The 24,357-nt window shown below is 41.7% G+C and overlaps 1 long non-coding RNA gene across 1 annotated transcript; it reads left to right on the forward strand.

Moving 5' to 3' along the window:
- Positions 1–1,094: 1,094 nt before the first annotated feature.
- LOC307154936 lies at positions 1,095–16,698 on the forward strand. Its single transcript, XR_013820436.1, has 3 exons — positions 1,095–1,226; positions 1,429–1,510; positions 16,175–16,698. It is a non-coding gene; the product is annotated as an uncharacterized lncRNA (long non-coding RNA).
- The last annotated feature ends 7,659 nt before the right edge of the window (positions 16,699–24,357 follow it).

Consider the following 24,357-nt stretch of genomic DNA (forward strand, 5'->3'; position numbering starts at 1 on the left):
ACAATGACTGTTTCCTATTTTAATATGTTCTAAAATGTAATTTAATCTTGTGATGGCAAAGTTGAATCAGCAGTCTTCAGTGTCACATGATCATTCAGAAATCATCAATGCTGATTTGCTGCTCAAGAAACATTTCTTATTATTATGTTGAAAAAACTATATGCAGCTGAATATTTTTGTGGAAACTGTAATACAGTTTTTGCAGGATTCTTTAATGAATAGAAAGTTGAAAATTTGCATTTATTTGAAATGTCTTCACTTTAATGCATTTTTGATGAATACATTTATACCAGAATGATGATACCAAACATGTAATTTAGCTTGGATAAAGAAAATAGCAATTCCATCTATCTACCACATACATAAAATAACTTTATAAGTTCTCAGTTTTAACATTTTAATTCCACTTTCTTTCTTTCTTAAATAGAGTAGCACAGGTTTGACCTCTCCTAACCCTGTGCAGTGTCAAATGAGAGCTAGAGACCCTGGGTCTTCCTTTCCAAATCCCCTGCAAGTCAGCACGTGGCAAACCTCCCCAACAACTGTCCTGAGAGGACCCATAATTCATCCCAAAATCAGCATGTTTCAAAATCACATACAGTAGATCAGAGAGGATTTCAACATTATGGGTCTGAAACACTTTATGAAAAAAAGCACATCTCAACGTCAACGCACACACATTTCTCCCCCTCTCTGTCCGCAATACATTGAATAAACTGAAAAATGTGTGTAAAGGTTGATTCCTGATCCAGCAGGTTTCCTCTAGCACAGCGTCAGCTGTCCTTGTATCATTTCACTGATAACGGCTCCCAATGATAACGACTGAGGAACTCATGAACTCATTGTTTTATCGTTCATATACATCACATCCTGCTTTAATATGTTCTAAATGCAAGACAGTCAAAGTTTTTTGCACAGTACGAAGTTACGAACATAAACGCACCATCTATCATCTTACAAACACACTACTTGACCTTCACAAATCCCCTCAAAGAACACGAGGGTGAACACAAACTCACCACTAGATGGAAGTATTGTTCTATGTTACTACGCCCGCAACGTCCCAAATCTCTCCACAGCAATTTCACACTTTTTCAGATCATGTTTGTGCGAATAAACAGTGCAGCATGATGACGAAATACATCTGTTTGGTGAAATATCCATCAGCGCCTGGGCCAGAGGAAAGCTGAACCGCACTGAGAGGCTGTCGGATGGGCATTTGTAAGGTGAATGATCTACGAGCTTTTCTTCTGAGTAAAGCAAATAGGCCAAACTTTCCTCCAGCAAGCACGCTCAGTTACATGGTTTACCATTGTTCACTCAGCTTTAAAACATTAGCCATTTCGACATGAAGTAAAACTCGCTCTTCAGTGTAGATTTACATGTTGCAGAATGTTCTAAGACTTATCAAATCTCTTGTAATTTCAGAATATCAATGCCTGAAGACATTATAACATATTGCAGAGGTTTGTTTGTTGCGTGTTAGATGATATCTACAAGTCCCCACCATGTGAGTAACCCAAGCACAAGACAGCAGAAGATTATTTCTGCTTTTTCTAACGGATGTTCAGAATCCCACAGAGCAAAATTAAGAGAGGAATCCTGCAAAAAAAAAAAAAACACACAAAAAAATCTTGACTTCATGTGATTTCTTGTCTATTAGCTCTGGTCCAGGAGTCCATTTCAACTGGTTTCAGACTTCTAAATGCAGTTCAATTTAAAAAAAAAAATCAAACCAAAAAGAAAAAATAATTTTCTTTACACCAGTGTTTTGTTTTTTATTATTAGTTATTCATGTTTTATCGAAATATTAATTTATCCTCAATGTTTCTGTTCTGAGGTTTGGGGAAAGAGAGAAGTCACTGTGAATTTTTATAGAGAACACGGCTGCACGTTTGCACCTCATGACAAGCTCATCAGCTTTCTGCCTTATGAGACAGTGACCTCTAGACTAGCCATCTTCACCCACACAAGCACTATAACAGAGTCAGAAACACAGAATCGGCCCCATGTTGCCTCAAAATGCTACAATAGAGCATATCCATCCAAGAGAGAGAATGAGAGTGGCAGAAGGAAGGCTGGTGTTATGTAAAATGGGGAAAGACAGCTCTTTAGGTCAAAATAAATGGGTGATGTTTGTCGCTGATGTCAGAAAAACCACATAATGAAATTTAATAGTATATGGACATAATCTGCCCCCTGCAGACCTCCTCCGCTGGGTGACACTGAGGAACAACATGCAGGAACACTAACCATTTTCTTTTTACAGACAAACTTATTTACTAAATGCATAAAAGAGAATCAGTATATTTATTTTCCATGGAATAAAGAGGAGAAAAAGAGGCCATAAGAGCAGATGAGGTATAATTGTTATGATTTTTCGTGTGATCTTTATCCATCAGCTGTTGCCCTGAAGGCTTCAATCTGACCTCTTATGCAAAGCAACAAAACTCACACAATCCAGCTGCAGAAACAATGAGAGAAGAATTACTTCAGTACAGATCTTGACGTAGTGAGTGGGTCCAAATACTTTTCTTCACCTCTCTTCGCTCTGAATTGGGACCCCAGTGTAGGAGGGAACTGTGATGTCATGCTAAAAATGTGGATCACTCATGCAAGAACAACCTGATCAGACAGGTTTAACTCTTGGCTTACGGAAAATGACTGCATTGATTCATATGACTGGCTTTCCAGTGAAAAAATTAGTAGTTCCTTCAACTGTTAGGCATTTTGCCACATAGAAAACTCTTCTCAGTTATTCACATAAATGAAGTGCATGGGGGTAAATGCATTATTATACAATTAGATTCCAGCCATTAGCAAAACATCTACCGCTGTCTGGCTTATAGATGCCAGTAAAAAGGATCCCAAAAAGGATTTCAAAATGTCACTTTTATTAGTACAAACTTTGGTGATGCCACAACACTTACATTTTTTAAAGTAGTACCTTGTAGCACCATGTAAGTACCATAATATATCAAAATACCATGGTAGCTTTACTGTTGTAACAGCAAAGAACAGTTTTGTTCAGGATGGCGTTGTCTCCTTGTCTAATAGTAATTTGAGTGTAGTATGTCTTAGCGTTTTGAAATCTGTAATAAATAAATAAATAAATTGACCCACTCTGAAGTCATTTAGAGGGTGAATAAACAATAATTAATGACATAAACATATTCAAGAGCATGCAATGCAGTGTGTGTCTGTTTAAAACAAAGAAAAGGAAGTTGGTGGCTCTAGTAATTTTATGTTTGTATGCGTCACTGAAAAGCTTGAGAAAGTCATTGAATCAAGTGAACACGGAACTCCTTTCCTGGATTGCTAATCCTGACGTCTCTTCTGAGTCCAGTTTACACATGTTAGCCAGTTAAAGCTAGTTCAACTGATTTTATGCAACCATATTTTTTCTTTGTACCTGAACATCCAAAACTTTGAACAGAAAGTTCTGAACATCTTCACTACTGTGCCCACACTATAACAAATTCAAAGCACAACTCATTAGTATTCATAGATATTCAAACATACATATATACATATTTTCTAATAATATTGGATACTCGGTTTTGCATGTTTGGATATTACTGGATAGCTGGAATATACAATATGGACTAAAATGGGCACTAACATTAGTTATAAGGTTTTAGTTTAGTTTTTATAGTGCATCTAAAATGATATATACTGTATATAGTTTCATTTTACTATCAGTTTTTCTCAGTTGCTTTAGCTAAGTTCTTGAATGAGATTTTTTTTTCTCATAACAATAAGTTCAGATCTTTGAACAATTAGTTTCTTGCTCACATTTTAATTTCTTTTTACATTTAAGGAAAGTGTATGCATGCAACTATTGTCTACAATTTGCACTAACTAAATGCACATGGCATGAAATAGTCATACTCTTTGTAAACATATTCAACGTGTGCGCCATCACATGCAAAATGATCCATTTAATTATCAAAATCTGTCAGACACATGTATACATAAATAGCTATGACATGGAATGTCATACAAATGTGCCTCTTTTTTGTGTACAGTAGCTATTGACTTTCCCCAGTAAACTTTTACTGTTGAAATCTGAAAAAAGCATCCAAATATTTTGACCAGTATAGGGCTCACATTATGATAGAAACCTTTTTTAATTTGGTGGGATTTACGAACACAACAACTAGGTTTTGAAGCATGAATTAAATGTTTTGGGTGAGCTACTACATTTTACAGACATACAATAGAGTTGTAATGTCCCATAAAACAGTTGACAATTCCCCTTAGTTTAAAGAATAAGACTTTCTAAAAATGAGCCAAAGAGAAAACTGTATATATTTTAAGCCCCTAACCCCACCTCTAAACATTTGTCAACGATCGATAAATAGATAAAATATCTATAAAATATCTAAAATTGCATAAAATATAAATGGAAAGGGGAAAAAATACTTTTTTAATCAATTATATGTAAATACCACATGATGAACCTGTTGAACCTACACCTGAGAATGACAGCATATTTAACGCATTGTGTTCACTCAGCACATGATTATCCATGCTGTTCAAACTTGATCCCTGATCACTTCACAGAAATCAGCATTAGACTTTAAACACGCAAAATTTCTTCAGACACTGCATTGGTCATGATGTGTCATCACGCTATGCTGTATCTTTTTTAAAACACAAATTCAAAATATAACAAATAATTAATTAGTAAAATTGTACAATATACTCCCCTTTAAAGGTGGGGTAGGTAGGATTTGTCTAAAAAACTTGTTTCCAAATTTGTTTAAACTTTCTTTATATATCAATACATAATTAAAATGTAAGTACTGTAAATGTAAAAGAGTATAAAAATCGAGGGACTCTAGACCGTTTAATCTGCATTAAACACAGCTCATTATTTCCATTCGGGACAAAACAAAGGATTGTCACTTTCTCTCGCAACCATGGCAACCACCCTGTTGCTACAGGATCTGCCCACATGCGCGTACCCGTTTGATTTGAGGAGTTCAAGAGGCACGGAACCTAGGAATAGCAAAATAATGGCAGAGAAAGAGCATTCAAAATTCACATTACCGGCATATGCAGTTAGCGAAGGCAAACAAGGCAAAAAAAAAAGAAGACAGTAGGCTACTAGAAAAGGCAATGAACAAAAAGTCTTTGGATAAACAAAGAAATAAAACGCGAGTCAATATCGGCGTGGCTTTACAGCGATGGCGAGAACTGAGGGACCTCAAGGGGCTGAAAAGTGACTCCTTGATGGCTTTATTTCTGCTGGACAGGTAATTTGATTATACATATTTTTTTTGTTTATGTTTTCATGAAGCATGTAGCCTATCACTAGCACATGTAGCTGCCTAATATAGCTAACATAACATTAGGCTACTTAGCGAGCCATATTACAGACGATAAATAATCAATAGGCCTAGCTCAAGTTGATAGCTGTCGTGTTGAATTGTGCAAAATTTAACTTTACATAACAAAATACATGTTTAACAGCTAGTTGTCCTCGAGCTGACGATGCGGTACTTGTCTCTGGAGTGTAGTCCTCATCAGAGTCAACAATGCTTTCATCATGGAAACTCTTACATGCAGAACAACATAATTGTTATGAATCTTACACGAAATTCATCTTCATCACAGTGTAACTAATGGAAATGGAAAAACGTGTATCAATGCAACCTGTTTTTAGCTTTGCCTTATAGTTATAACTAGCTCGTTAGCGAATCAAAAAATATATATTTTAAACTTTACCAATATCGATATGCTAGCTTAATAGTGAGTACTAAAATACATCTTATTTGTTTATATTCATAATGATAAAGTTAGATCTTTTTATTACATGTGATTCTGACATGATGTCACTACATGCACTGCGCTCCTTCCTCTCCGCTCGTCTCAGGTATATAATGCGTCTTCCAGCTCAGCGGTCGGAGTCGCGCGTTCCCTTTCGAACGGTCACTTCGTATTGCGTAGCTATACACAGTGGGGAAACTCCTTTTCCTCGATTTACTGAAGCTTTTATGTAAAACGCATTTGTAGCTGCACAGCTAGCACATTGAGCGTCTGGCTTGCTCATAGGCTGTGCTGCAGCAACTGCACATCCAATGGCGTGGGCGCCTCTGACGTGTAACCAATGAGCATCATCACACGTCAGAGCTCCCCAAGGGGGCGTGGCCTTAGCCTATAATAGCCCCCCGAATTTGCCATTATAGCAGATATCACTCCTTCAGCGACAACTTCATGTCCCTGACTGTTTTACTGAGCTTCGCCGTTGAACAAGCCCTTCAGCCGCGAGCATCTATTTCAGCGGACTACGCCCTTTCTGCCGTTTTCCCCTGACGACGATACATATCCTTTTTACTAGCAAATTTAGTGTTTCTAATAATGCCTGGTTCATCTTGTGCCACGTGCGGAGGTAAGCTGCACGAGGCCGATGGACACGCGAGCTGCATTTCGTGCCTGGGAGTTCTCCACGCAAAATGGATTCTCTGCCGGCGGATGTGTGCCACGTGCGGATGCATCTGCATGAGGCCTACGGGCTTATTACATCATGCGCTCGCGGCTAGCTCTCCTTTTGGACGGCAAACCGCCTCTCGCGCTCCCCCCGTTTTCTTCCCTCGTCGAGCCTCGACGGAAGAAGCGCGCGGGTAGATGTTCGGGCGGCTAACTCTCTTTACGACACGAGAGCTACCCCGCCCTCTGTTTTGCACGTCACACAGAAGCGCGTTTTCTCTGAAATGCTCTCTCATGCGCTTGCCCGCTTCCTTCCCTCATTGAGCAGCGACGGAAAAAGCGCGCGGTCAGATGTGCGGATCGGCTTATTACATCATGTGCTCGCGACTAGCTCTCCTTTTGGACGGCAAACCGCCTCTCACGCTCCCCCCGTTTTCTTCCTTCGTCGAGCCTCGACGGAAGAAGCGCGCGGGTAGATGTTCGCGCGGCTAACTCTCTTTATGACACGAGAGCTACCCCGCCCTCTGTTTTGCACGTCACACAGAAGCACGTTTTCTCTGAAAATGCTCTCTCATGCGCTTTCCCGCTTCCTTCCCTCATTGAGCAGCAACGGAAGAAGCGCGCGGTCAGATGTGCACGCGGCTATCTCTCTTTACGACACAAGAGAGCTACCGCTCCCTTACATTCTGTTCATCACGCAGAAACTTCTCCATGATTCAGACACAACAGCGCGGTTTTCATGCCTGGAATCAACCACGCTGAAACCGTTCTCTCTCACTGCAAGAACAAGCTGCCATTCTAAGTGTTATAAGAGTTCTTCTCTGTCAATCCCCCTCTGTCAGTGGTGGATTCTGAGACTCTCGCGCCTCTCGGCTGGACTAATCTTTTCACCAAATCGAACGAGTTCACGCCGGCTCCGCCCCCGCGTGACTCACCCTCTTTGACAACGTCCGGGAAAGGGGTTGGTCGGGCTCAACGTTGACCCTGCCCCCCATCTAAACCCAGCAGGAGTGCAATTGGACGAAGCATGGCCAGCTAGTCATGTTAAATCACAATTCTAACAGAGCTATAACTGCAGTCTAGGGTAAATCGTGCACCGCTGCAAACTATTGCTTTTCTCACAGCAGCTCTAACAGAGTGAGAAATAAATGTTCCCCCACAGCCCCTGCTCACAGGTAGCTGGGAACATTCTCAAATCAGTCAATAGGCCCGTTACAAGCGCGCCACTCATGCCGCACACTATCACTGCAGTCAGCGTGCCCGCTATGAATCGGCCGCCGCCACAGATAGTCACTGCTCAAAATCCCATGACACTTCTCACAGCTCCCTGTCTAATTCAGGCAGCTGGAGATTTTATTATTGTCAACAGGCCCACTGCACTGCGTGCGCCTCTACAAACAAACCCCGTTTCACGGCGACCCACGTAAAGCAGAAAAAGAGTATGTTTCACAATCACAACAACACAGGTTCACGGTCCCCCTTCACTAGGCGGCCCCCTCCCAGTTGTTACACTGACTTTTCCACAGACAAAAGCCTGTACAGTCAGTCCCAACACTCAGTATGTGCACTAATCACAATGTTAAGGGTATCAGGTCCCCCTGTGTTAGGCGGCCCATCCCAAACTGTGTATCAAACCCTAGCCACACGGGCGTGGGCCTGGCAAGCCATCCCCGATGTGTCGAGTTGGGTCATAAACATTATAAAACGAGGCTACTCGCTCCAATTCGCTCACAGACCCCCAAAGTTTCAGGCGGTTGTCGAGTCTTCAGTGAGAAGCAACGTGGGTCACGATAAAATTAACCCCCCCGCGCAAACGCACTCGGGGTTCTACAGCCGTTATTTTCTAATTCCGAAAAAAGACGGCGGTCTCAGACCCATACTAGATTGAGACATTTGAACAAAGCTCTCATGAGACGGCCGTTCAAAATGTTGACTATCAAACACATCCTCGTGCAAATTCGCCCGGGGGACTGGTTTGTCACGATGGATCTGAAAGATGCATACTTTCATATTCAGATAAACCCTCATCACAGGCCATTCTTGAGATTCGCCTTCGAGGGTCAAGCTTATCAATACACAGTTCTGCCTTTCGGCCTATCCCTAGCACCCCGTACATTCACGAAGTGCATGGATACAGTGCTTTCTCCCCTGAGACATCAGGGAGTGCACGTGTTGAATTATCACGACGACTGGCTAGTGCTGGCACAGTCGAAAACCGAGCTAATAGCTCACAGAGATTTGATTCTCTGCCATTTGAAACGCCTGGGTCTCACAATCAATGTCACCAAGAGCAAACTGACCCCCAGCCAGAGCATAGTAGGGCTGTACCAGAATATTCGAGTATTCGAATATTCGTTCGGTGGGTTGGTATTCGATTTTCAAATTTGACATTCGAATATTCGTTTTAAATTTTATTTTATTTTTTTCCCACACCTGGCACCCCCCTAGAAACGGTTCCCATTCGCGTTTGAATGGGGCTGTCATGCGTTTTCTCAGATCGGATAGTTCTCTCTGATTTATCAATATGAACAATGAACACATAAATGTGTTTTTGCAAAACGGATATGAATCCGAACTTCAAATCTCGCGCTATAGGCAGATGTAATGGAGTGCACGTCACTAGCAACAGATAAGCTGCATTTTACTGATCGTCAGCTAAAATTTCTAAATCAAAGACTGCAATAAGAGAGCGGCAACAGCCCTGGTAAGATCATTTCGGTTCTTTACTTTTAATGAAGTTGATTGTGTGTTAGCATCTGCGACCCACTTTCACTTTGATTTGCGATAGTTTGCACATTGGCTTGATGAATAGATGCTGATCTGCGGTGACGCGTGCTGTAAGCGTCGTCATATCTGGCTATAACATGATATAGCCTAAAACACGCTCTCACACGGTTATTTTTTTAGCATTTTTGGGCGAAATACAATACTCTTATTTTAGAGCGCAGAACAGCGGAGTTTGTATGGGCAGAAGTGCATGCCTGAGCTTGTAGGCTATAAGCTGCGTTGCTTTGACATTGTGGAAATAGAATAGAAACAATATATTAGCCTACCCTTTACTGTGTCAGTAATTACTGTGCTGCTGATTTCTGATTTGAGAGTTATTTGTTACTCAGAAAAATATTAGGCTGTGTTTTTTATCACTAGTGCAGTGTCCGTTCTCGGAGCCCTGCGAGTGAGGCGCGCGCGCGCTTCCCGCTCGCGCTGTTCTGTATTAAAAGTTTATTAATTCTGAACGTGTCACGTCTCGCGTGTCTATATTGCACCAAATGTGACACTGCACTCGTGAAGTCGATTGGATGAACGGTTCTAAATGCAAGATAAATAATCTAAATGCAAACAGACAGACGCATAGAGATTCCTGCCTTTATTAGAGAGAAGAATATGTTCAGCCCCCTCCCTCCGAAGCTTCGAATATTCGATGTTAATTCCTATCGAAGCTTCGAAGCTCAAAAAATGGTATTCGGACCAGCCCTAGAGCATAGTCTTTCTGGGCACAGTTCTAGACTCTGTGGCGATGACAGCGCTGAGAAAATTTCAGAAACTTCTCGGTCTCATGGCAGCGGCATTGTCAGTACTCTGTATGGGACTACTGCGCATGCGCCCGCTGCAGCACTGGCTGAAACGCCGGGTGCCAACCCATGCATGGCAGTCAGGCAGCCTGTGCATCATGGTGAATCACGGTTGTTTAAGAGCCCTGGTTCCCTGGCGGGCTCAGGACTGGTACCTCAAGGGTGTGACCATGGGAGTAGTTTCCAGAAGGAAAGTGGTGTTTACAGACGCATCCAACCTGGGTTGGGGGGCGCTGCACGAGGGCAAGCCTGTCTCCGGCCTCTGGTCGAGCACGGAGCAGAGCTTACACATCAACTGTCTGGAAATGAAAGCGGTTGGTTTGGCCCTGAAAGCATTCCTGTCAAACTTAAAAAGTCATCATGTCCTGGTCCGCACGGACAACATGTCAGTGGTGGCTTACATAAATCACCAAGGCGGCATCAGGTCAGGCAACCTGTATGCCATGGCGAGAGACCTCCTCATATGGGCACAGACCAATCTGAGCTCTCTGAGGGCAATGCATATCATGGGCGTTCAGAATCTGGGCGCGGATATGCTCTCACGGGGCAACACTCCCCTAGGCGAGTGGTCCTTGTACTCACAGACGGTCCGTCTGATATGGAGTGTGTTCGGAAAGGCCGAATTAGACCTTTTTGCCTCGAGATCCAACACCCATTGCAAAATGTTCTTCTCGAAAAGCAGGGATGTGTTGACCCATCACTGGCCCAACCGTCCCTTTTACGTTTTTCCCCCTGTCTCGATGATTCCACAAGTTATCAAACGGATCAGTGAGAGCGGGTGCCCAGTCCTGCTGGTGGCCCCTCTCTGGAGATCCAGACCGTGGTTTCCGGAGCTGTTTCAGCTATCAGACACAGTCCCTTGGCCTGTTCCGATGAGGAAAGACCTCCTCTCTCAGGCCAAAGAGACGATATGGCACCCTCGACCCGTCTTATGGGCCCTCCATGTATGGCCCCTAAACGGCTACCCAGGGACCTTCCTGGGAAGGTCCTAAATACTATCTATGAAGCCAGGGCCCCGTCTTCTCGGCGCCTATATGCTTTGAAATGGTCAGGTTTTTCCAGCTGGTGCTCGAAAAACTGTGAACCCAGAGTCATGTGAGGTATCTGTGGTACTCTCCTTCCTGCAGGAGCTGTTGGACATGGGCCGCTCCCCGTCCATGCTCAAAGTATATTTATGGCAGCTATTGCAGCGCATCATGCTCTGGTGGCTGGCCAATCAATAGGAAGAAATGATTTGGTGGTGCGGTTTTTGAAAGGTGCTAGGAGAATCAACTCCTCCAGACCCCCTTCTGTGCCCCTTTGGGACCTCTCCATGGTCCTGGGGGCTTTAAAGGGCCCGCCGTTTGAACTGCTCCAGTCGGTTGATCTTAAACCTCTCTCGCTAAAGACTGCTCTCCTGTTGGCACTGGCATCTATCAAGCGAGTAGGAGATCTGCAGGCTCTCTCAGTGAGCCCTTCATGTTTGGAGTTTGGTCCAGGTGACACTAAGGTCATCCTCAAACCTAGGCATGGTTATGTACCCAAAGTGCTCTCAACGCCGTTCAGAGCACAGGTCATTACATTATTAGCTCTTCCCCCTTCTGCTGAGGATGGGGAGGTTAATTTTCTCTGCCCTGTCAGAGCGCTGAGAATCTATCTGGAGCGTTCTGCGTCTTTTAGACAGTCAGAACAGCTTTTTGTCTGCTTGGGTGGCCGATCCAAGGGTAATCCAGTCACTAAGCAAAGACTGTCTAGATGGATTGTGGATGCCATATCTATGGCTTATGCCTCGGTGGGTCAAGTTTGCCCCATAGGTATTAAGGCCCATTCAACTAGAGGCATGGCTTCGTCGTGGGCTTGGTCATCTGGCTTTCCCATTCAAGATATTTGTGATGCGGCCGGCTGGTCCTCGCCTTCCACATTTATGAAATTTTATAACATGAAAGTGCCTTCTCTACAAGCGAAGGTATTTTCGGTATGATAAAGGCCCGACGGTGTCTGGTCTTGTCTACATTGTTACTGTGCATAACCATTCATACACATATATAAAACCCGCTTGCTGGTTATATTGTATTATGCTGATAGCCCCGACAGTGTCTGGGTTCATTAGTATATTATGTTGGTATTGTTACTGACACATATATATTTATAAGACCCGACGGTGTCCGGTCTGATATATATAATGGTTTCGGGCTTGTCTATTGCTCAGGGGTCCTGAGTTCAGTGGCAACCAGTTAGTTCTGGTGCGGCGTTTTGCATGGCGTCCCCACTGCGTATAGCTACGCAATACGAAGTGACCGTTCGAAAGGGAACTACTCGGTTACTATCGTAACCTCAGTTCCCTGAGATGGGGAACGAGTATTGCGTAGCCGGCCGCACTATAGTAACCTGGTGAGTTGTCGCTTCAGTCGTGAAACCTGCTATAATGGCGAATTCGGGGGGCTATTATAGGCTAAGGCCACGCCCCCTTGGGGAGCTCTGACGTGTGATGATGCTCATTGGTTACACGTCAGAGGCACCCGCGCCATTGGATGTGCAGTTGCTGCAGCACAGCCTATGAGCAAGCCAGATGCTCAATGTGCTAGCTGTGCAGCTGCAAATGCGTTTTACATAAAAGCTTCAGTAAATCGAGGAAAATGAGTTTCCCCACTGCGTATAGCTACGCAATACTCGTTCCCTATCTCAGGGAACTGAGGTTACGATAGTAACCGAGTAGTTCATGTGTTTTGGGGGCGTGGCTTTGGAAGGAGCCCAGAAGGGAGAGGGTGGAGTGAATGGAAATAATGAGCTGTCTTTAAAACAGTCGTGAGAGGTCTACATACACTCGATTTTTATACTTTCTTTTTCAGAGTACTTACATTTTAATTATGTATTGATATATACATAAAGTTTAAACAAATTTGAAAAATAAGTTTTTTAGACAATTCCTACCTACCCCACCTTTAATGCAACGCTACAAACCTGCAGCTTTAAAGTTTTAATTCAGCTGAAAGCTCATGCCGGGACATATCGGTCTTCTATTGGTCACACGTCTTCAAGTAATATAAATTTACAACACAAAAATTCGCAGAACTTTGGAACGGAGCGAAATGGAAAATTTCTTCGTATTCCGTTTCAAGTCTTTGGTATTCGAATGAGTATGGAAGTCAATGGATCGAAAGTGTAGTAAAGTGACCGCCCCTTTATATCAGAATATGTTTTTGTATTCACTGCTAATACTTCACCCCAGTGATGGTCATAAATATAGTGGATAAGCAGAAAAGTCCAAATGTACCGCATTTCAGACAAACACCACAATGTAGCGAATATTCATGCCCAGTAAATCAATGCACTGTGCCTTTGACGCCACATGTAAGATACTATATGTGCACACAAGTTCATGAAATAACACTGTTTTGGTCTCTGTATTCTTTAGGGCTACATTAATGTAACTACTACTTAAATCTTGTCACACCCAGTTAAGAAATTCTTGCACGGTGTGCCGCTTAAAGGTATCGACTGTAGTAGCAGTACCAGCTTCAGTTACTGGGATGATACTTTAATAGATATGAAGGGGTCAGTGATAAGGGACAGAGCCATGTCTGTATCTAAATGAATAAAGAAAATTGTGCATAGAGAGCATAAGTTGAAACTAATTGGGTGAAAGGCTGAAATATGATGGATGAATTCCACCAGGGCAAAAAGCATGGCTGATATTTAACTCCCAGAAGATGGATCTCTGACAATGTGAAGGGGTATAAATTATGTATCAGAGTGTGCGTCAATGCCACAGAAAAAGACTATGTTAGACCTTGCAACCCAGAGACCTTCTGATCTCTTCCCGGGTGCCCAGTGAGTGGGGGGTTAAGAGAGGGTGGGGTGTTAGCCTCACAAGTGTAATCATTGGCTGAAATGGCTGCAGTCAGCTGGCCTATCGTGTGAGCTCTCTGTGCGGTTTTCCAGTGTATGGCTAGGAGGGCGTGGGCTTGACATTCTCTGGCAGAAGCTCAGCTGGACTTTAAACAATCAGAGTTGGTGCTCAAAGCTTCTTTAGAAATGAGCACAGGATTGTATCTGTTTGTCCTCATAATGTAAATTTTAGGTGGGCACACTATAACCTACAGTATTTACCTTTAGACACTAATGGTTGGATTTACTAAACGGCAAATTAGCGTGAGAGTGTAATCCCAAAAAAGCGCAGATGGGAGTGCAAAGTTCTGTGCGTGATCTATTGACGACGTGCAAATTAAAGAACACAGACGCAGGGGGGCATTAAATAATGGCACAAATACCGGTAAATTGACTAGTGCATCACCTTGCATGATTCATTTAAATACTCTCCTCCCATAAGTTTTGCATCTGAAAGGGAAACTCCTTCAAATGCATATGCAATCAGCCGCAAAAATAACTGTCCACGCCTTTTCAGCGCAAATCTTTCACTGCGTGTCTTTAGTAAATCCTGATAGTAGTTTTTTAATGCCAAAAGAGGGTTTGTGCTGGCCCTAATTCTACCTGTTCTGACCCTTAAATTTGTAACATAAGGAATTTACATTGATTCAGTGATGTCAATAGGATATATTTTGATTAGAATAAAATCAATTAATTTAAATGTTTCCACATGAAGCACATTTTTCCTCAATTGTGCCTCCACAAAACAGTAATTTGGAACAAATGTATCTGAGCTGTTATCGGAGCCAGATCTGATCTGAAAAAAGCTCTCTCTGACCTCATCTAGTTTTTTACAGCTTAAGAGATTCAAAGCATCATTCTGTAAATATTATCACTTATAAAAGTCTGCATATATACGCATTAGGGTCTCAATGATTTTTATTAGGATTCCTGATTCCTCAATGGTTCATTCTCAACAACAACTAAATCATGCAGTAATTCAGAGGGAGACATTTTTACAGGGCCCTTTGTTTTCTGAAAGCTAGTTTGGGTTGTTAGAGGAATATTCCAAATGCTGCTTTCCAGAATCACTCTGCAGATGACACTGATTTATTTCCTCCTACTGCAGCGAAGAAACACATTGCAGCTAAGTTCACTGACCTCTGCTGAATTAAGGCAAAAATCTAAAGGGCAAAATCTAGAGCTCTTTTAACATTTAATGGAAAATTCACAATGTTATTGAACATATTTGTTAAAAATTCTTATTTTGAAGAATGAACTCAAAAATTGTTATGATTCGTTTTTACTGTATTGCATACAGATTTTTTCCATTTGTCTTTTTGTTCTTTAAAATTTGTATGCTGGGAATTCATCGAAATAATTATTCATATTCTCTGGATTGATCTTTCAATTAACTTCAAAGGATTAATATTAGCAAACAAAGCCAGATGACCCGTGCTGGCCCTGACGGCTATTTTGGATATGTGGTGAGGAGATAAACCAGCACGATGATCAGAGAATGTTGAAGTATTTTCCTCATTCATTATTTTCTTCTTTAAGTTGACACAAAAAAAAAACTTAACATTGAACAGATACAAAACATTATCAGTCTTTTTTCAACAACTTCACAGAGCTGACCATCAAATATACTAAAAGAAATCATATAGAACAGGACTTCCTGTAGATCAGTAAAGATCCTGTCCAGAATGTACTTACTATTAATGAATGAGTGCATCTATATATAAAGAGCTTGAGTGTATGGCATGTTTGCTGAATCAGCTCTGTGTGTTAATGTCCTCTGCCAAAAGTAGAGCCTGGTTCTCACATGCTCTGGTTCATAAGGCCATTCCGCACATCCCAGAATGAGCTCGCTATTGTAGGAGGATCCCATCATAAGTTCCTAATGGATCTTATCTCTTCTCCGATGTGGGACGGGAAAGGGGGTTAGGGATATGGAATCCTCCCTTCATTGCTGTCATAGTAACAGATATTACAGCTGCTTGTTGTGGTTATTTGAGGAATGGGATACAGTTGATGTGGGATGAATGAATAAACTCTACATTTACACCTGATACAAAGTCATTGTCGTGATCACCTGTCACCTCAGAACTTCATTTCCCATAATCCTTCCTGGCTCCCACCTGCACACACTCCACCATCACCTGCACCTGCAATCAATCACCCTCATCAGCTCCACACCTTAAAAGCCAGCACAACACTCTTCATGGATGTCTGGTCATGTTTTGAGTGAATACTCTTACCTGCCTTTCAAGGACTTGTATGTTTATCTCCAGCTATGTCCCTGTGTTTATCCACTCCAGTGTGTCCGTTCGTCTTCCTGTGTTCAAGTAAGGATTACCAGTCAACTTACCTTCACCGGTCCTCCATCTGCACATCCACAAGCTCCACTGCAAGCTCCAATTCAGTAATATTATCTCAATGAACTGCCATATTTCTGCATTACTTACCTGTTTGTCATCTGTCGTAATAAACTCTCTCCATATTTTTCCTATTAATCTCTCTTGAGTCTACTACTCCGTAACAGAAGACCTTAAACAGACAGCAACATGAGCATTCTCCTCACCCATATTGAGTTTGCTGATCTGCTTCTCTCCCATCTCAAAATGGCTTCCCAGAGTCCGTTCCTGAGTGTAAAATTCCTGAGTCCGTTCCAGTGAGGGAAATTCCAGAGAGATGCACTATCCATAATGGCTCTAGCATTTATGTGTGTCTGGGACACACACAGGTCGGCTCCAGACCCTGAGTCATCTCCAGTGTTGGCTCCAGCACATGAGCCTGCTCAAGCCCCAGAGTCATAGCCTGGTGTTAATCAAAATTCAATGCTAGCAGCATCTATGTTTATATCCAAGTTGTTTTGTTTTTTGGTGTATAATTAAAGTTTTAATTGTTTATTGTTTCTCCTGTGCCGTGTGATTTTATTTATTTATTTTTTTTTTTTTTTTTTTTTTATTACAGCAACTCGTAACAAGACTGAACCCAGAAAGTTTTATTACACCGATTAAATAGGGACTTACCGGCTATCTAGTTGCTCTCTCTACCAGAGCAAGAATATCTAAATCTCGAGGACCACACAAGGAAACTTTTAGACCTGGTGTGCCTTACCAACTTCCCTGACTGCTTGCCGGTGTTTTTTTTTTTTTTTTTTTTCTCCAAGGCACGCAGCATGGATGATCCTCAAGGGAATTTCACCACTTTTGTGTAGTGGGTGCTGGTGATCACTCTGCTGATGATGTCACCAGCCCTACTCTGGACCCAGAGCCCAGCCAGCCGCCAGCCGCCTCCCACTCCCTGCACAGAGCCTATGCCAAAGGCCACCTCAGACACGGAGCCCGAGTCTGCCGTGATGTCAGCAACAGAAACAATGACTTAGCCCACCATCGCTCCGGAACCCAAGCCCAAGCCCGACGAGAGGTCTGACAAGGTGCACGAGCCAGCAATATCATCTGTGCCAGTGAGTGTCCTCATGGAGTTCGAGGGAATGGAATGGAGCCCCGCCCACACTCCCGCCACTGAGGGTGAGCTGCAGCTGGTCTCTGCACACTGTTTTGAGTATTTGGAGGAGCCTATTTCCCTGATTCGTCCATCCCTGCTGGTTCTGCCCAGCTCCAAGTCTCCTGTGTCTCCAAAGATCCAGCCCAGCCTCTCTACCACCTCCTCTGCCTAGAACACATCTGTTGTTTCCTTCTGTCCCTCGTCTCCTCTGTTGCTTCGTGGATCTGCCTCGGGTATTCTGGTCTCCAACTCCACCTTGGCAAGAGGATCCCCTGGCTCTGCCTCCAGCCGCCAAGCCCATCACTCCACCTTGGCTCATCGATCAGTTGGTTCCACCGGGCTCCCTTGTCCCTCCGGCTTCACCTTGATTAGACATCACTCTACCTGTGCCACGGACTTCTGGGCTTTCAGCTGTGCTTTCTCCCTCCACCCCTTTGGCTCCTCGGTCTCCATCTCCATTTGTCGTCCACCGGCCAAGTCGCCACCATGTCTCCTCCCTCCTTCGAATATGCCAGGGGCATTTGTCCTGGCTGTACTCTGGGTTCCCACCTGGATCCTCCTGCTCTCTTCTCCTCCCTGGCTCTTCCCACCATCATCGCTGCCCTGGTTTCTCACGCCATCATCTCCTCTTGTTTCCTGCCTTTCATCAGCCCCTTGTTCTCCTCCAAAGCCTCCACCCTTCCTCCTCAGTTGTACTCATTTTGGGAGGGGGTGCTATTGTAACGATCTTGTGCTTTTGTTTTGTTTTCCTTCTGTTCCCTTTGCTGCTTTTCCGGAGTTCTGTTTGTTTCTATGGTTACTGATTGGATTGTGTTCTCCTGTTTTTCATTTAGTTACCTTATTATCACTGTGTATTTAAGCCCTTAGTTTCCTCTGATCATTGTTCAGTCTCATTTATGTTGAAATGTGGTTTTGTTCCTGTATTTTCTAAGTAACGACTTTATTGAATTTCCTTTGCCATGCGACTTACAGCAGCCACTAGCAACTCAAAACAATATGTAGGTTTTTACGTGTATTTTTGGACAATTTATTTGAATCAACCGTAGCGCTTTATTTATTTTTTTTATACAAAATTCACACAAAATATACATTGATGTAAACCAGGCTTATAAAGATATTCTTTGCACTTTTAAATACTAAAACGCATGAACTGTTTCAGTGTTTCAATCAACATGTACCAGCTGTAACAATAAGGATTTTTTTCTCTCTAGGAGAAATGAAAGACATTCAAGCAGTTAAAAAAGGCTAGTTATAAGTACAAGTAAGCTAACCTTTGCACAGCATTCTTAATGTTTCTCATGTCACCTTTCACCCTGATGAGCAGCTGCCCCATGTGCGCCAGACAGAATCAGCAGAAATGCCACACTGAGACTGAAGGAGTGATTATATGGAGCTGTTCTCTGAAGGTTTATATAACTGTGACTGTAATAAGATCAGCACCAAATGGTACACATAACGCTGTGATGATGCAGGAGCACATGCTCCGTAAGAGGATCTACTTCCTGTAACAACAAATAAATGCATACACACAATGTCCAGCAGTGTGTGTGGAATAAGTCTTTTGTTACGTGTGTGTGTGTCTGTGCAAGAACGGAGTAGTCCCCCCTACAAACAACTCCTCCACCCCCGAATCATGAGACTAGCCATGCTGTCTGTCTCTTTTTCTCCTGTCTTTCTCTGACTGAAAGAGGAAGTGCAGACCACTTCCCAGTGTAGCAGGCAGGGTTTGCTGATTCACGAGTCCACTGAACAACCAAAAAAACTTTCCATCCCCAGACTCTGATGGCATATCCAAAATATGCAAATAAAAAATTAAAAATCATTTATTACAAATCACTACTGTTACCATACATTTTAATGTAGGACAGTGGTTCTTAACATTTTTGGGGCCAGAAGCCCTTATCCATTTTCCAGTTCCCTTACCGCTCCCATCAAATAAAGTAAAAGATAATTGTCTTCCCTGAATAATAATAATAATGATTGGATTTGACTGGACAGTATCATTCGTTTCCCAGGAAGCCACAAAAAAAGGCCATGTGAAATATATAAGTAATAATATATATGTATATATGTAAGTTATATATATATATATATATATATATACTAGTGTAACGGATTTTCAGAAAAAAAGAAAAGAAAAAAGAAAGAATATAGGATGGGGACCTGGTTTTATTTGGCCGTTGAGATTCGGGTGAACGTAAGCTTGCAGGGGAGGAGTTTAGGCATAATAAATGATTGGAGAAATCCTGCATATTTCACCAGAAACGTTTGTTATTTTCACTGGAAGATCCAGTTATGACATTTTGATTAAAAATTTAGGTCACTTAAAAAAAACTGACTAATTTAAAATAAGATCTATAACATGCATTTACAAAATAAATAACATGAATTTTCATTTCATGCAGACTTTAAGTAAAGTGTCATTGTTATGGTAATTATACACCATCTTATCTAGCATTCTGACTTTTGACAACTGGGAAGTCATTTGTTTTACTGATCATCGTGACCAGCAGCATTGGCTCAACCAATGGTTTGAATTTGGGGGTGGGACTATCAGTTAGACAAAGAGAATCTTCTGGAAATTTATTTGAAAACTATTGGTGATGCTAATAACTATGTTGTACACAGTGCAGCTCATGCTTCAAGTGTTGTATTTATATATCTAAAACAAATTATTTTATTACTTTTCATCAATGGCAGGAAAGAGCTAAAGACAATATTTACAACTTTACAAAACCAGTGTGAAATCTTATAGTGTAAGCCATCATGACTAGCCTTTGGTTTTCAACCTCTGATAAGAAGTTTAATGGATGGCCGTGTGTTTTTTTATTTTATTTTATTTTTTATTCCCACGAGTTTAAAAGCTGATAGCACCATTTCACCAACTTGGCCCTGATGGAGTCCAGAGTTGTACTTCTCTTCATTGCTGCTAAGAGACTGACATGAAATACAGTAAAATTCCCAAAGCGCTCATCCTGAAGCATGTATGTGTCCAGAGCTGTTGCTGCAACTCTTTGACACAAATTACAGCTACCCAAATATTTTAAAGGTTTAGCTTTGAAATGTATATGAAGTTTGAAGGCTGTCACTAAACCACTACTGTTCATTTAATATCAAACATGTTTTCCTACTGCTACATGTTGTAGTTAATAAACCATCACATCACAGATCTGTGGTTTGGTTTGTAATATTCTCTTGGTTTACATGATGTGCATAACAAAAATACTTTGGTTCAACCATAATTATCCAATTGAGTCTGTTTGAAAACAAATAACTCCAGAGCATGCCTCAGTGCTCAAATCAAAATGTTTAATATCTTCTGGAGTGACATAATTAATAAAAACAGAGCATACTGTATGTTCCACCACACTTATAAAGAAACCAGAAGCACATTGATGTTAGACACCAATACTCCTATTATGCTGTCAAGATATAAAGATGAATGGTAGTTAATGGGTGATGCTTTGCTATATTAATTAAAAGCTTGGTCTGAGCACTCAAACTGAGGTATCAAAGTTTATGCACCATTCACACGAAAGCAAACCCTGCTTACAGAACTTGTGGCGTCACTACAGGCATCTTCTTTCTTTCTTTACTTTCTTTATCTTATACCATCTTCATGTTGTCTTGGAGATGCTTCTGTTTTTATGGACAGGCCTCACAGTCAACTGAACAAAACACAGGCACATAACATGCATTCCAATTAAAAGTAATTATTGGTAGCTGATTTTAATACAACATGAGTTCTGATGGTTATATTATATAATAGAAATGTTCCTTTATGTTTAACTGCATTTTAGAGTTTTCCTTAGATGTATCATACTGTACATTTATTTGGCCTCACGTTAAACTATAATTCACTCTGATTCAGTTAAACTATTAATGATAAATGGAAATGTAATATATGTTAGTGATTGTCTTGGTTAACTGCCAATCCTAAGCAATAATGCATTGCAACATTCAGCCCAGGAACATATACAACTGTCTTGGGTTTTGAAACATTGGCATGTTGTCACTGAGCCTGTGTAAGGTGATTTTGAAAGCTTTTCAGTGTAGAAACTGTCACTCAATTATCAATACTTAGGCAACTTATGATTTACAGGAATCATAAACAGACAGGAATATTAGACCTACACCTAAAATATTCCTTTGAAACACCTGAATTTTGTCTTCCATGTTGCAATTTTTCAACAAAAATATTTCAAACAAAGTCTCTGCTAATACCAGCACTCTAAAAATCCTAAACAAACGGGAAATTGTGATGCATTAGACAGTCTGGTAAACTAGGGCTTGTTACGTCACTGTGTTATAGTGCACTGAGATGCCCTTCAAATCTTCATCAAAGTATCACCAAGTCCATAAGACTCTTAGCATCTGTGCGTACCTACTGTACAACCCCTACTTTGTGCCATGTGCAAGCTCAAGAATGCCTGGCACTGGATCGGGTCAGCACATACTATAAGCGGGCCGAGGCACAGTCGAAGAAAGAACTTTGCCCTTCCCCTCCCCTTCTCGTCAACAGATGGAAAAATCCAGTCCAATCCAAATCCGATTGTTTGCAGTGATCAAAAGCCGCTGTCATGGAATAAAGTTCACAAGCTTTCCTTGAGGACAAATGACATGAGAAAGAGAGAATGTGTTCTGACAGGCTGATACAATGGCAAACTTGGCAGCAAGAGGTTGCCATTAATTTTATAGTAGTCATATATCAACTAAAAGTGTGTGTGCGTGTATGTGTGTGTGTAGTAATGCAGACATGATTAAGGCAGATTGTTAACATGCCTTTGCCTCACTTGAATTAACTCTTCAATTCAAAGCAAGTGAATTACATATAATGAGCACTAAGAAAGACATTAAACCAGCGTATCTAGAGGAAACACTTTGGCTTTGAATTTTACGTTATTAGAAAGCAGTGGCATCTGTACAGACAAGCTCTTGATTATAGAGGAGTGCATCAGAAATGCTGACACACAAAAACACAGACACACACTGGATACCTTGCAGTGCAGATCCCAGAGGGGTCAATAAACATGTTCACATGCCTTAAAGTTATTGTTACCAAAAAATGAACATTCTGCCATCATTGTCACTATTGTTTCAAACCGGTATAGGCCTATGACTTTTTTTCTTCTGTGGAACACAAAAGAAGATATTTTAACATTGTACATTTATATAGATTAATACACTAGTACATTACAAGTAAATATATATAAATATTTTAGCGTTCCTCTCTACCTTATCTAATAGTAATTCTAAATATCTCTCTTTTTGTATTTATGTTTTCGTCGAAGATGAAGTCCAGAACCATAAGGGAGGAGTTCTATATCTTAACCATCAACATTCATCAGAGAAAGATAAGATGTACAAGTTAGAAAACAGAAGGATGGGGATTAGGTTTGTTCCAGGGACGAGGCCAGAAATGTTCAAGTGGGTGGGCCTTCATAAAACAGGATGGGCAGATAAGTATGAATACTGCACACCAAATTACCAATAAAAAAATAACGCAGCTTCAAAGTAGCCGACTGCGTGGTCAGAGCACTGGTTTTGGGAAATCCCTCTGCATCTTCAGCAGGTTTCTCAGGGTCATGAGCGTTTCCCCCCTCAACCTGTATAGCTACGCTTCACCTGAGCAGGGCAGCGAAGACCAAATCAGCCTTCACCTACAGAAGGATTCCAACTACGATCTCTCTTTAACCAAAACCACCTTGAGCAAGTCTTTGCTACAGCTGCCATCACCCTAATAGCCTTCTTCAGTCATTTAGGTTCCAGCCCAAGCTTCAGTAAGAACTAGCGCACAGATGTAGCTGGGATGCTGCGGCGGCCAACTTCGATAGGAAACAAGGCTGCATTCCATCATTTAATAGAAGCCTGGTCAATCAGATATTGATAGTCCTCTTCAACTCAAAAGAGATTGCTAGCCTGTCCTCCCAGAGCAGTCAGCTCAACCAAGATGGGTTTTGTGCTCCTGGACACTTCAACCATGTCTGGTTGAAGTGTAGTCACCACCACCTCTTCTGGGAAGACAAGCTTCTTTTTAAGGTCAACTTGAATCATGCAACATAAAAAACACATGTCAAGTCAAGTCAAGTCACCCTCATTTATATAGCGCTTTTAACAATATAGATTGTTTCAAAGCAGCTTTACAGTGATAATAGGAAATTAAAGTAACAGAGATTGTTTTGGCTTTACAGCAGCTCTAGAATAAAGTTATTGTCCAGCTAAAGTTAGTTTTGATTGATTCACTTCCGTTGCTAAGATCATTAGTTATTAACTTATGGGCCGCTAACACGACACCGTTCTAACAGAAAACACTCAACACGTTCCGGCCGCTCATTCGCACAAAACAGTGCCTGGTGGCTCGAGAACGCAAACCCTGAAATAGATTCCAAATGCGCAAACCTCAAAAACGCAAACCCGCAAAAACACCGCCGGCGTGCACATGCGCATCACGTGTTTAGTCTATAGGTATGCGCGTTGGAACCTATACAGTGAGGAAAATAAGTATTTGAACACCCTGCTATTTTGCAAGTTCTCCCACTTGGAAATCATGGAGGGGTCTGAAATTGTCATCGTAGGTGCATGTCCACTGTGAGAGACATAATCTAAAAAAAAAAAAAATCCAGAAATCACAATATATGATTTTTTAACTATTTATTTGTATGATACAGCTGCAAATAAGTATTTGAACACCTGTCTATCAGCTAGAATTCTGACCCTCAAAGACCTGTTAGTCTGCCTTTAAAATGTCCACCTCCACTCCATTTATTATCCTAAATTAGATGCACCTGTTTGAGGTCGTTAGCTGCATAAAGACACCTGTCCACCCAATACAATCAGTAAGTTTCCAACTACTAACATGGCCAAGACCAAAGAGCTGTCCAAAGACACTAGAGACAAAATTGTACACCTCCACAAGGCTGGAAAGGGCTACGGGGAAATTGCCAAGCAGCTTGGTGAAAAGGGTCCACTGTTGGAGCAATCATTAGAAAAT

Source organism: Squalius cephalus (genome assembly GCF_949319135.1).
Source record: "Squalius cephalus genome assembly, chromosome: 3".
Classification (NCBI taxonomy): Eukaryota; Metazoa; Chordata; class Actinopteri; order Cypriniformes; family Leuciscidae; genus Squalius; species Squalius cephalus.